This window comes from Salvia miltiorrhiza, chromosome 2 (assembly GCF_028751815.1).
Source record: "Salvia miltiorrhiza cultivar Shanhuang (shh) chromosome 2, IMPLAD_Smil_shh, whole genome shotgun sequence".
In the NCBI taxonomy this organism is placed as follows: Eukaryota; Viridiplantae; Streptophyta; class Magnoliopsida; order Lamiales; family Lamiaceae; genus Salvia; species Salvia miltiorrhiza.
The window spans coordinates 33,014,199-33,028,182 of NC_080388.1; the positions used below are offsets into that span (position 1 = coordinate 33,014,199).

At 35.8% G+C, this 13,984-nt stretch overlaps 1 long non-coding RNA gene across 1 annotated transcript; it reads right to left on the minus strand.

The window, feature by feature from the left end:
- Positions 1-6,036: 6,036 nt before the first annotated feature.
- On the minus strand, positions 6,037-10,044 carry LOC131012067 (uncharacterized). The gene is made up of 4 exons (XR_009097178.1): positions 9,525-10,044; positions 8,280-8,472; positions 6,756-6,850; positions 6,037-6,146 (listed from the first exon to the last, which is right to left on the minus strand). It is a non-coding gene; the product is annotated as an uncharacterized LOC131012067 (long non-coding RNA).
- Between the last annotated feature and the right edge of the window lie 3,940 nt (positions 10,045-13,984).

Below are 13,984 nucleotides of genomic sequence, written 5' to 3' on the forward strand. Positions count from 1 at the left end.
CAACAGTTCAAAACAGGAACGAGGACAAAGACATAAAACCATAATCGGAGCCTGGACAAAAAGTTATTGTCTTCAGGTTGAGATCAAAAAGAAGTTCTTTTCATTTCAATAATCTGACTGATGAGACATCAGTCGAGGTACAGAGCACACTTACATTGGAGTACAAAAGTAAATACAAAAACTCATGGGAAAACCTATGGACTCCAGCAGTCTGCTTGGCTGCGCCTTGAACTTCTTGATCTTCATCTTCTGTCTTCAGTCTTCATGTTCCTAAGCTTGTTCTATTCCCACTTGTTTTCCTTCAACTTGAGGCCTTTACTGGAACGTCCTCCTTTCTACTTCTGGTGATCCTTTTGCTGTCCCATCTTCAGTCAAGAAAGAAAATGCAGAAAAAACCTTTGAGAAGGTTTTTCTCTGACTTCCTACTTTTCCCCCTTTTTGGCAACATCAAAAAGAGAGCTGATGATGGAGGCAATGATCGGATGGGACTTCAACTCCGACTCTCAAGCACTCGTGGGAGGACTTGAGAAGGGGAAGAGGTCCCGAGATTCAGAAGGAAGATGACGCCAGTGGAGAGGTGGAGAGATGAGAAGGGAGACGGAGAAGTGAATGAGATGTAGAGATGGAGAAAAGCAAAGTGAAGGAAGGAAAAGTATGTATAGCATCTTAGAAATAATCATGAGATGCAGCTATACATACTATCCGGAGGGCGAGGAGATAGACGAGGAAGGGTGGGAAATAGGAGTGCAAGTAGAAGGGAGGAGAAACGAAGGAAATGCATGGCGAGGCTTTGATGAAAGAATTAGATCAAAGTGCGCCTCGTCATACATGGAGGAAAGAGAAGGTGAGGATGAAAATCGAATTAGTGGTAGTCGTGAGGACTAGCACTGTCGATGTTGCGCTGGCTGACAACGAGCTCCTGCTCATTGTTGTTGCACCACATGGAAGCTTCATAAAAAGGTGAGAAGCTCGCCTGAGGAATAGGTGAAGTCCGTCTGCTTGAGACAGGTACTTCAAGCCATATGGTCCGGGCATGAGGATGGAAGACGCTCGCGTCGATGGATACAAGTGAGAACAGCGCAAGCTTTGACGTCGGAGGGACGTTGAGTTCCAGTGGAAGGGTCCGGTGAAGACCAAGTATGTGAGCGTCATTCTTCCACTCCATGACTTTGCAGTCATCGAATTCTCCTAAGTCGGAACAGAAATTTTCTCTGCAATTTTGAAAGAATTTGAAATTTTCTCACAGTGAAGGCTGTGGAGAGTTGTTAGTTGATGCAGAAAACTATCGAAGACACCGAGGTATAAATAAACACAAATACCAAGTGAGAAGATGAAAAGGTTTTTGAAAACTGTGCCTAAAATGTTTTTGAAGAAAAATTCACGTCCGCCGTCACTACAGGAAACAGAAGCTTCAAAAGGTGAGATATATCATGTCGAGTGATATTCTCAAGGAGTTTGACCACATAGGCAAAAAGGTTGGAAATATTTTTGGTAAAGATCAGGGCAGATCACATCAAATCAAATCAAATCAAATCAAATCTTAATCAAATCCTCGTCTTCCAAAGATATTCCATGACCCAACAATCAAGACAAATCAGTTAAAGATTTTGAAAGGAACTGATCAGTCAGAGAAGGATTTTGATTTGGAAACACATAAATCTTGACTGAAATAACTGATTTTAAATAGTAAGCTTAAAACAATACTTACTAATCGACTGATCATTGTAGTCAGTCGATACCACTTGATCCTGGTTGACTCATCAGGATGAGTTTTCTTCATTGCTTTCCACGTCAGCAGTCGTAGAACAGCAGTTGGTTGACCACCAGTCATCATGACTGTTTGAGAGAAGTCTTCAAACACAACATCACTCTTCAGGGTTGATGAGGCCGGTCCTTCCATAGAGATCGTTGAACCTTTCTTCTGGAAGAGCTTTGGTCAGTAAGTCTGCTCTCTGAATTGTGGTCGGAATCCATTCAACAGAGATATCCTTCTTTTCGACGTGATCACGTATGAAGTGATGTCGAATAGCAATATGCTTGACTCTGGTGTGATGAACTGGATTCTGGGATATTGCAATAGCACTGGAGCTGTCGCAATAGATTGGGACTTCATTTTCTTCGATCCCATAGTCCTTCAATTGGTGGACTAACCATATGAGTTGTGAACAGCAGTTTCCCGGAGCAACATATTCAGCTTCAGTTGTGGAGGTGGCGACTGAAGTCTGCTTCTTTGAAAACCAAGAGATGAGCTTGTTGCCTAGGAATTGACAGGTTCCGGATGTTGATTTGCGATTAATTTTGCATCCTACAAAATCTGAGTCTAAATATCCGGTGAGCTTGAATATCCGGTCAGCTGGGTACCACAATCCTAAATTGGGTGTGCCTTTAAGATATCGCAAGATCCGCTTTGCAGCATCCATGTGAGCTTCCTTTGGATCTGACTGATATCTCGCACAAACCCCGACCACAAACGCAATATCTGGTCTGCTAGCAGTCAAATACAGCAATGATCCAATGATTTCTTTGTACTTGGTTGAAGATACAAATTTCCCTTCTGATCATGGATCCACTTTCCAGTTTGTATTCATTGGGATCTTGACTGATTTCATGTGCTGAATACCGAACTTGGCGATCAGTTCCTTGGCGTACTTGGACTGATTGATCAGTATTCTTTCGCTGGTCAGCTTGACTTGCAATCCAAGAAAGAAATTCATTTATCCCATCGTGGACATTTGGAACTTGTTGGTCATGATGTCAGCGAACTTCTTGCACATACATAGTCTACAATTTTCAACTGTAGTCTATTATGTTTAATAGACTACATTTCTCAACTGTAGTTAATTTATTTCGAACTGTAGTGTATGAATACCTTTGTCTACAGTTTTAATGCATAACCATAGTCTATATTTTTGAAAGACTACATTTTCGTTGTTATACACTACAGTTAAAAACCGCAGTCCTTATGAAGTATAGGCTACGGTTTCAACCATAGTTATTTTTTATTCATCATAGTCTATGAGTAGAAAGGACTACAATGTAGAAGAATACACTATAGTTTTACAGCCATAGTTTATTCCTATTACTACAGTGTTAAAATCGTAGTAACATATTGTAGTTCACACATATTTTAAAATCCTAGAATCCAAAAAATGAAATTAAAATACCATAAATTTCATTTGCTTTCAAAATCAAAATATTTAATCAAACAATCTTGTAGCAAGTATTAATACAATTGTCATACCTTAAAATGACCACAAAGTATAAAGTATCAAGTAGATATCATCAATACTATTATCTCGATTCAAAATTTAAAGTATCAAGTATCGACTTATTGCATAGCTAAAACGAAAATATATCATACTAGCTATATGTGTTCCATCAACAAACTTGTCCACTCAATAAAAAATTCATCAATATTCTATCGATCATAAGTGCGATTATCTTATTTATTAACAATAAAAAATTTAAATATTAACACTTTTTATACAAACGAAAAAATTAACTTAAATTTGAATAAGTGAAATAAGATAAATTTCTTACAAGTAAACGTGGAGAGCTGGAACCACTCTCTATAGCATTTTCGATAATGTCCTTCATGAATTGCAATATAATAAATTCACATTGTTTCAAATCGGGTTGTAATGGACACTATCTTAAAATAGACAGTGTTAGAAAAATAATCACAAGTGTATTGATAAAAATACAACAAAATATAATGAATAAATTACCTTCATGATTTTTCAAGTTAATTGTTTCTTACCTCTTTTTTGTAATTTTGAACTGAACATGAAAATTACCCTTCAAAATATATTAGCATATATTAGTTCTCCAAATAATAAAATCTATATGTAACTATAATAAATGAAATCTTACGTGTTCACAATAGTATTCCAAGTTGTATCACAGATACGATGATCGAGAGGATAAAAAAAATAAGTTATTTCTTTGTGAGGATCAACTACGATAAGAATCCAATTTGCCCTATCTATATATAAAAATTATATATTAGACAAATTTAGAAAATCAACTAAAATAACAATGATGAGACAATTAAGAATAAGGAAATAATACTTACCCTACATTGCACGTGCATATAACTAATTGATCGGAGGATACATTTTGAAGCCTGTTTGTCAAAGCATGTGCTCGTACATCATGCTTGAGGTTGGGTAGATATGATATAACAAATGGATCCACAAAGCAAAACAGATCAACAACACTACTGTTCTTCAATTTATTATGTAAGTGCCCGATATAAAGATAAAATGTATCACAACTACAAATACTTGTACCTTACATTACAGATTGGTTGGGGCGTTCTTACATCATCAGAGCCACGTAAAAAGAAAAAATGATAGTTTTCAATTATAAATACAGGTTCCCAAAATTTCGTCAAATCCATATTAATGCACTTGTACTTTTTCTTCTCATAAAGGGGCTTCATATCTGCAAATTTAAAAGAGTTTCTTATTATTCTCCTTCTCCACCACCGTTTGCAGAAAATAAGGGAGATGGATTATGACCACCAAGGTTGCACGGCAATATCGATGATTCTGCTGTTTCTGACGGCCATAGCCGTTTTCCCTTATTACATGCAGCCTGAGCCTCCAACTACAAATACTTGTGCCTTACATATTAACATATAAAAAGGCAAATACTTACCACATGTAGATTACTATGCAATTTTCTCATATTGGCTCTAATTCACAAAATGGAAAGATGTCATCGGTATGCACGTATACCTCAAAAGGCTTACCAAAGATGTGAAAGTCAAATGGCACAAATTAATGCTTCACCATTCATCAAGTGCTTGTCAACATACCTGTACAACACTTTCAAGGATATGTGCAAAGAATAAAAAAATATCACTTTTATTTCATTATCTACTTTGTATCTTGCTTCTTTTGAAGCCGGAGAAGTAAATTCCAATGGTCTTGCAACACCCTATATAAATGATTTTTTTTATTATATGAAAATAAAATTAAATATCAAACCTTTATTGCATCAACTTTGTCGATCAACACCACTTCATCAACATCATTTTTCTCTTTCTTGTAATTTTCTTCATCCATCGAGAAATAAGGTTTCTTAAATTAATAGATTAATTTCCATTTTCTTCTATATCTTTATCTTTCTCTTTTTCATCTTCAACTTGAGAAACTCTTTCTTGTAGCTAGGTTGTTTACCAAGTTAGCATACTTTTCAATCAACTTGAGAAGGAGTAATGTTACTACCAACCGCCCTAACACACCTCGAGTGTTCAAACTTCTTTAGTGCATAGGAAAACACATCTGCTTCCAACATGTTAGTGCCGATTCTCTTTCATGCTTTAGCCATATGCAATCATCCTTTTAGTTAGTAAGATCAATTCATATTAGTATGACAATTATAATGCAAAAAACAAACTAAAACGCATGTGTCAAATTTACAAACACTACACCAAATTCGCTCATAGATAACGGATTTTATCCGTTATCTATGTGCGAAAACATCCGTAATATATAATGGTGTAATGTATGTGGATTTCATACATAACGGAGATTTAAGCGTTATCTATTCTATTATACATAACGGATTATATCCGTTATCTATAGTATTATATCCGTTATCTATTCTATTATACATAACGATTGTTTATATATACATAACGGAGATTTAAGCGTTATCTATTCTATTATACATAACGGATTATATCCGTTATCTATAGTATTATATCCGTTATCTATAGTATTATACATAACGTTTCAAACCGTCATGAAAGTTTAATATTCACTGTTATGTACACACCTATACATAACGGTTTTTTGATATTAATAACGTTTGGTAATCCGTTATGTATAACGTTTTTGACCGTAATTAGATTTCTATTTCTCCGTTATCTATTAATTTATACATAACAATATAAATGATAAAACCAACAATAATAATATTATATATTCTCCAAAATATTTAATTTTATATTATTATCATAAAAAAGAATTCATACAAGATTTGAATATAGCCAAAATTCAACAACTGCTTTATCTATACTATTATGCCTTACAAAAATACTAAATATGCAACTAGCTAGCCATATGGTACAACATTTCTTGTGAATTCACAAGCCTCTTCAGCTCAACGTACGGCTCATTTAATCCACCACAAACCTGCCACAAAATCATACAAAGAGCCAACCAAGAATCACAATATAGAGCATCATGATAAACACTTAAAAAGCATATCAAAGTGATTGGTAAAATGGACAAAACCTATTAGAACTATCGAAAACTTTTCAAAACCAATATCCTTTGATAACAATATGATGTTAGATCAGTTACATAAATATTATCTCATCCAGGGTTGGATTGTTGAAGTGAAAAATAAATGACAAGGACGCCAAAATGCAATATGACTATGACCAGTGGTATAACGTCTAGCGTCTGGATGAAGCAAGGGAGAGTAGCTTAATTTCTAATCAATCAGACCATGCTCAGCCTTTGAAGCAAGGGAGCGTCTGTGTCAACCTATTTTTCTTAAGCTTGTTAAGTTGGCTGCTACAGTGCTGCTGAAGATAGTCTAGCAGAATCAGTAATAAACATATCCAAACTTCTGAAATATTTATTGTTTTCAACCAATATTAGCTCAATCACACCTCAAGTCACACATGATGGTCTATTTCTAAATTATCTTAAAAACTCAAAAACCCCAAATAAGGAAAGAAACAAAAACACAGAGTAAGAGTAAAGAGAGATAGAGAGAGAGGCCAATGAACTGACCTTCAGAGGTCGTCTTCAATAGAGCATAATGCTTCTATAGACCAATACCAATAATACATAATTCAAGAACGACTGCGACGTTGGTGCATTAATTCCTACAATTTACAACAATAGCATATAGATAAACAACTTCTACTAAAGTCATAATCACAGTGGCCAATCCAGCATAATTATATGAGCAAAACAGTATAAATTTTGCTTCCCACACAATTGCGTTGAAATAAAACACAAGCACAATGTATTAGAAACTCAATAACAACAACATCGAGATTAACATCACAACTGGAATTGATAAACCATTAAGAGAATATTATAAAAAGGGAGACCTCTATTGGCCATCACAATTCTAAAACACCCTTCTGCTTCAATTCAAGAATCCCTAGAAAGATGAAAAAGGGAAAGAGAACTTACTAACCAACCAAAAAATCTGCTTCTGCAATGTATTTTGGTTGAGTTTTTGATCAAATTTGAGATTTGATCACTTACAGTGGGAGATTTGGCTTCATTAGTGCCTTGCTGCAACCTTATCTTTTCTTTGCAGCACATATATTACACTATAAGATAGAGATGAGCAGAACCGGCGTTGATAGGATATAGATTAGATTGGCACTAGAAGGGAAGACCTACCAACACCGCAAGTCTGAAGCCTTATCTAAGAAGCCTTATGAAAGCCAGAATATCAGAGGCACCATCTGCAACTCTGGAGTTGCTCAAAATCATTGCACGATGTGACCTAGTTGCTCCTTCTAGTTCAGAGACCTATTATCACCATAAGGCAACGAGAACTAGTAATATTTATTCTAGATTCAGCATACAACTCATGATGGTTACCTGAGAAAACAAGACTTCAGTCAGGTACAATCAAAAGAGTATCTATGTAACAACATTTTGAACTCCCTCATTTTGAAAGCCAAAGCTTCATCTTAGCTTTGACTCTTTCAGCTGGTGTCTATTATACTAATTAAGAACAGTACAATCAATGGAATCCACAAAGAATCAATAGAAAATAAGTATAAATTCTAATGCAATATATTCAGCTAGAAGCTTCATATATCCATGTCTAAATACAATATTAGAACTTGAAGAAACCGTTATGTATGAAGCGTTATGTATGTGCATTTTTGTAGTAGTGAATTGAGGTAATCTCGTCCGGTCTTATGATGATAATATCAAGCAATATAATATTAAGCAACTATATTTAGCATAAATATATCTATATTTAAAACGTTATATAACACCATTGACCTGATATATATTCAAAAATAAAGTACAAATTAACATGATAGCATATCTAGTTGAAATCTTGGTATAAGATCAGTCCATATTAATGTAATTACTAATAATTTCAAGTTGAAAGCAGGAAGAAGCCATCGCCACAGCAACAAATGGAATGGAACAAGCCATTCCCCAACCTACTCTCCATATCCACTACCTAGATACATGCTTATTTATAGTATTTACATAACCATGGCTTCCACTTGAGCCATGGTTTACAAAATAAAAGCAACAGGATATGAAACTCACCTTGAAGCAAAGCCTTTCCGGGCGCAATGTCCCTCAGAACAGCAAAGCCTCGATTAATTTCAGTCATAAGTTACAGCTGGTGGAGTAGCTGCTGTAGGGTATGGCGAGAAACATTCTTTTTCCACTTTTAATTTTGATGGAGTACCTTGCTCCCAATTTCTTCAACTCTACACTTTTGTCCACCTCTCAGCACCTAACACAAAAAATGAAATTTAAATCACACTGAAAATCGAGCAAAGTTGAAGCAATTATTACCCAAAGTCGAAGCCAAAACGAAGGCAATTGTGGAAATTCTACAACTAAAGAAGTTGAAATCTAGAAATATATAGAAATGCTTCAATAACATTTACATGATATATAAGGAATGCAACCAACAACAACAGACATAAAATAGAATTACTTTCCTTCATGTGAGTAAATAAATTTCATTGCTTCAAACGGTCTCAAAGTGCCAAGTTTATACAACAATTTCGATTTCCAGAGCTCCCTCTAGTCCAGATAAAGGAAGATGCCTCTTCATTGTCTCCACTCTAACCATCAAGCATGCATCATAATCTTCCTTCAATATTCATGACACAAACCAAGCAAAAGAAAAATTAATAATAAAAGAATTCGTGTAGTAAGGATCTACTAGATCTTTGGCTGCAGTCTGCACTGGAAAATGTAAGATCTCAAGCTTTAGAATTAACATGCAGACAAGGAAAAACATATAGAAGAAAAAAGTTGCCTCTTTGTTAGTATATAAGTCCAATTTCAAAAGTTATACTAATAAAAACCAACTCCATATCAACATACGATAATAAAGATATTAATGGGCCATTGATATAATCTCCATGTTTATCCAATGTAGTTGCTCAACATTTCCCATCTCCAACAAATGAATTATTTATACAGCATTACTTTAATTACTGCTATGTGCAAGAGTTTTAAAGCATATTCAATCAAATCAAACAGCACAAAAATATTTGACATTTATTCTTTTTCCAGGCATGTTAACCAAAATTTTAAGAAGAATCACTGAAGTCAAGCATTTCAGGAATCAAGCAGAATGATAAAGCCATTAATAAATCAAAATGAAATAACAAATCTCAAAATGTCGCATTAAAGTTTTAGAAAATTCGGATTCAATCTATCTATTCAATAATAATAGAGGAGATTATTGGAACGAAATCAAAGAAGCCCTCAATCAAGCACCATCCCAGTAAGAATATAACAGAAGGATGGAGTTTGAGAATAGAGATTTACTTATTCGAGAAATAAGAACAGAATGTTCTGCCCTCTTTCAACAAATAGTTGAAAGCAGTGGCTGACCGGAGCGGAGGTCGTCGGCGTCAACACTATGGTTTGGGAATTTCAATTTTAGGGACTTTAGGTGAGAGGAAGAATTTGGGGATTTAGGGATTTTAGGGCTTCACCGACGTGCGCGAAGAAGAGGGTGCTGGCGGCGGTGAAACGGCGGCAGGCGGACGAACGGCGACGGGCGGACGAACGACACAGAGAAGATTGTAAAAAATTTCACCTGAAACGCTCACCTCGTCGTCGACGACAGCAGAGGGAGTCAGAGGATGGCGCTGCGGAGGGCTTGGTGGCGGAGGCGTCAGTTGTGCGATGGTGGGGTGGGACGACCGTTGGTGCGACGGTGGGGTGGGGTAGGACGGCAGGTGGAGAGACGGTGGGGTGGGGTGGGACGTCAGGTGGCGCGACGGTCGGGTGGGGCGGCAGGTGGCGGTGCGAAGCTGCTGTGTTTTCTGCTTTTTAGAGGGAATTGATACTTGGGAGTGAAAATTTGAGAGGGAATACTTAGGCGTGAAAATTTGAGCAGGACTTAGGGTGAATCTCTGTTTACTCAATTTTTTTTTCATTTGTTTCACTTTTATTATTAATTATTAATCAATTCTTGATATTTAGGTTTTTAATAATATTTTTAGATTTTATATATCTGTTACTTAATGAAAAAAAAATTATGAATTTTAATTTTTTAAAGTCTGTATTTACAAATAGATTCATATTATAGAATAATCAATTTAGTTTTTATTTTTAAATATAATATAATAAAAAAAAATTAAAAATAATGTTTATACATAACAGTTTTCAAAGCGCTTATACATAACGGTTTAATAAACCGTTATAAATAATACTCATATATAACGTTTTTCGTAACGTCGGAATAACCGTTATAAAAAGATGATCATAGATAACGGTCGGCTTAACGGTTTTGTAATACCGTTATGTATGTAACTAATAGATAACGCTCAAAGATAACGGTTTAACTCAAACCGTTATCTAAGCGTTTAGACAACACTACATAGATAACGGTTTTTCGTCAAAACCGTTATCTTTTCCAAAAATGCGCTCATACATAACGGTTTTTAGAAAAAACCGTTATGTATGAGGTGTTATGTATGTGCATTTTTGTAGTAGTGAAATCTTCTCCATAGTCTTCTTTAACTTCTATCTCGCCACTCTTAACCACTCATGCTTTCTTCCACATGATCAATATTTTAAAGTACGTTTTGTAAGGCAAAACGTTTTTCCTCCGCCTTACAAGGCGTAAGTTTCGAAACGGAGCAATGCGGAATAAAGAAACGAAATTTATAAAAAAATGCATAAAGTATACCTAATATCATAAAACACATAAGAACATAGCAAATATTCCAAAACACATAAAAAATCATAGCAAATATTCCAAAACACATAAGTTCTTAACTGCTAATAAGTCTTTAAAATCTTAAATTAAATTCGAATAGATGAAGAGGAGTGCAGAGAGTTGACACTAGTTGCCGCTAGGTTTTTCAATTTTTAATACCTTTTGACCTTTTATTTTTATTTTAATATGTTAATTACACTTAAATTATAAAAAGCCATTTAAGTTAGGGTTCAATTTAACTAAGCCCATCTAATGTCCGAAAGCCTAGTCCAATTAAATTCAGAAAATATAACTAGGGTTTGACGTGGGCGCCTTGCAGTGCCTTACACCACCTTGGACCGCCTCGGCGAGGCGGAAGCGCACGTTCAGGGGGAGGGGGTAAACGGCGCATGAGATGCGGGATTCTGCCGAACCTCTTTGAAGTGGCGTTTAAGTGGCATATTTTTTTTATTTTTTAAAACATTGCACATGATAGTGCTATCTATATCATCTTGGTCGCATAATTCATCCTTCTACAATTATCATAGATCAAGCTTAAGTAAATATTTGACCATAATGTTATAAAAACAAAACAAAACAAAACAAAAAGATGAACTATTTTTCTCATGAATGCTCACTACCAGATCTTAGGTTGGTTGAGATAGTCTGTTTGCGGGGGAATTTCATAGTCTTCCCATCATTAAACCGTAGTGAAAATTTTACAGTAGCTACCTATATGATCTTAGTATCTATCCATAAAATTTCAGCCCAATCAGACCCGTTTACTGTGATAATAAATTTAACAAATTTACTATTCAGAACATTGAAACTTTGCGGCAAAAATAATTTTCTGGAGGATTTCATGGTCTTCCCGTCATCAAAAAGTAATGAAAATTTTACAATAGCTACCTAAATGTTCCTAGTATCTATCCATCAAATTTTAGCCCAATTGGACGTCGTTTACTATAACAATAAATTTTTATCGTGACAATAGAATATAAAGCCCTAGTATCTTCACTTGAACAGAAAACCATCTCACTTCACAATCGTAATCAAATACAAACAAATAAAAAATGTAACAAAAAATGTACCATTTTTTTCCAGCCAAACTCGCATAACGTGTTCGTTAAAGTCTATGTGCATGGGTAGATATTCTTCTTGGGCAAGATATACTCTTTATATATCTTATATATCCATTGTCGTCATTTTGTATTTGCAGATTCTAAGCATTCTGATTTCCAATTCTTATCCACATCATATGCGATCTAATAAACAAGTGAAGAACTTAGAAAGTTTCTACCACATGTAAGTAACCCCATATTCAAAATATAAATAATGCATACTAGTAACTCCATACTAGTAAAACTCCACATGAAAGTTTCTACCGTATTTCACGGTTTGATTTGGTTTTAATGCTAACCAAACCGCTAACACACGACTTTCCCATTAACTCCATACTTTTTTTTGAAACCCCTATTAACTTCATACTAATATAGGATCCATTCGTGCGATGCACGATGAAGATCGAAATTAAATGACATATTAAAATAAATAAATATAAATATTAAACATAATCAAAATATAAACAAATACAAAATATGAAGAATAAAATAAAATAATCCACAACAATTACTTAATAAAACTCAGAATTTGAAAACGTATATATTGAACTTTGTATAAATGTAATTATATTTATAGTTATTATAAAATTTTCCTCTTTTTGTGGGGCGAACTCGAGCTTCTTTTATGCGTCCGATTCATGACAAGATTGTGAATAAATTTTCCAGATGGCGTGGGAAGCATTTATCGATGGCGGGTCGGATATGTCTTGCTAAATCTGTTATTCAGAGTTCTCTAACTCACTCGATGATGATTTACAGGTGGCCTCGCTCGCTGTTGAAGGAGTTAGATGCACATTGTCGCAACTTTATCTGGACTGGGAATGCTCATAAGAAGCCCAACTGCACGGTGGCTTGGGCTAGAATTTGTGCTATCAAAGAGGAAGGTGGGCTGGATGTTAGATCTTTCTCTATGATAAATCGTTGCTTTCTCATGAAACGGGCTTGGAAAGTGATTTGTGGTACGGATTTTGGTTATGACATCATGCGCGACAGATATCTCACGCCGTTCGGTCAGACTAAAGCGGTAGCTGCCCCTTCCTCGATCTGGATGAGCCTCCGCAACGAAATTCCTCAATTAATCAGTTATACTTATTGTAGTGTCGGTAATGGCCAATTGGTTAACTTCTGGACTGATGATTGGCTGGGGTTTCTGATTGCTGATAAATGTGGTGTGCCTCACTTCATGCGAGATTTTCTTACTCAGTCGGTTGCTGAGTACTTTTATGATGGTATCTGGCATTTTACTCAAAGTTTTGTGGATACCTTCCCTGAGATTGTTTGTAAGATCCTTCTTGCTCCGGTTGGTGATGAATCTGACATTCGATATTGGAAGTCGTCTCTTCATGGGAATGTTACTTCGGCCCTGGCTTTTTCTCATCAATGTCACAGATTTCCTAAAGTCAAATGGGGGACTTGGCTTTGGGAGAAGCATATTCCGGTACGTCGTTCTCTGGTTAGTTGGAGGATCCTTCATGGCAGAATGCCAACTTTTGACAGACTTATTCAGCATGGTTTGATTATGCCTAATCGTTGCGTTTTTTGTATGGCGGAGGGGGAGTCCATGGATCATATTTTTTGGCAGTGCTCGAAGGTGCGCCCTCTTTGGCACAAGTTTTTGGATTGGTTTCAGCAAACTCAGATGTTGGATGCTTCGGACCTTCACAGTTTCTTTGTTCATGCTTGGAATCAGAAGATGAGTTCTCAGATTGCTTGCTTCTGGAAAGCAGGAATCATTACTTTGATTTGGAGTTTGTGGAGTCAACGGAACAGATGCATTTTTGAGGATGAGAGCTTTGCCCATATGCGTATCCTGCAGGCGGTCAAGGTAACTTTTTTGGATATGGAGAATAATTTCACTAAATTAGGTTCAATGCATAATTCTTGTGATGATCTTTTGGTGGTTAAAAAGATTGGGGTCAGACCGCGGGCGTCTCCTCCTCCGGAGTTTATCAATGTTT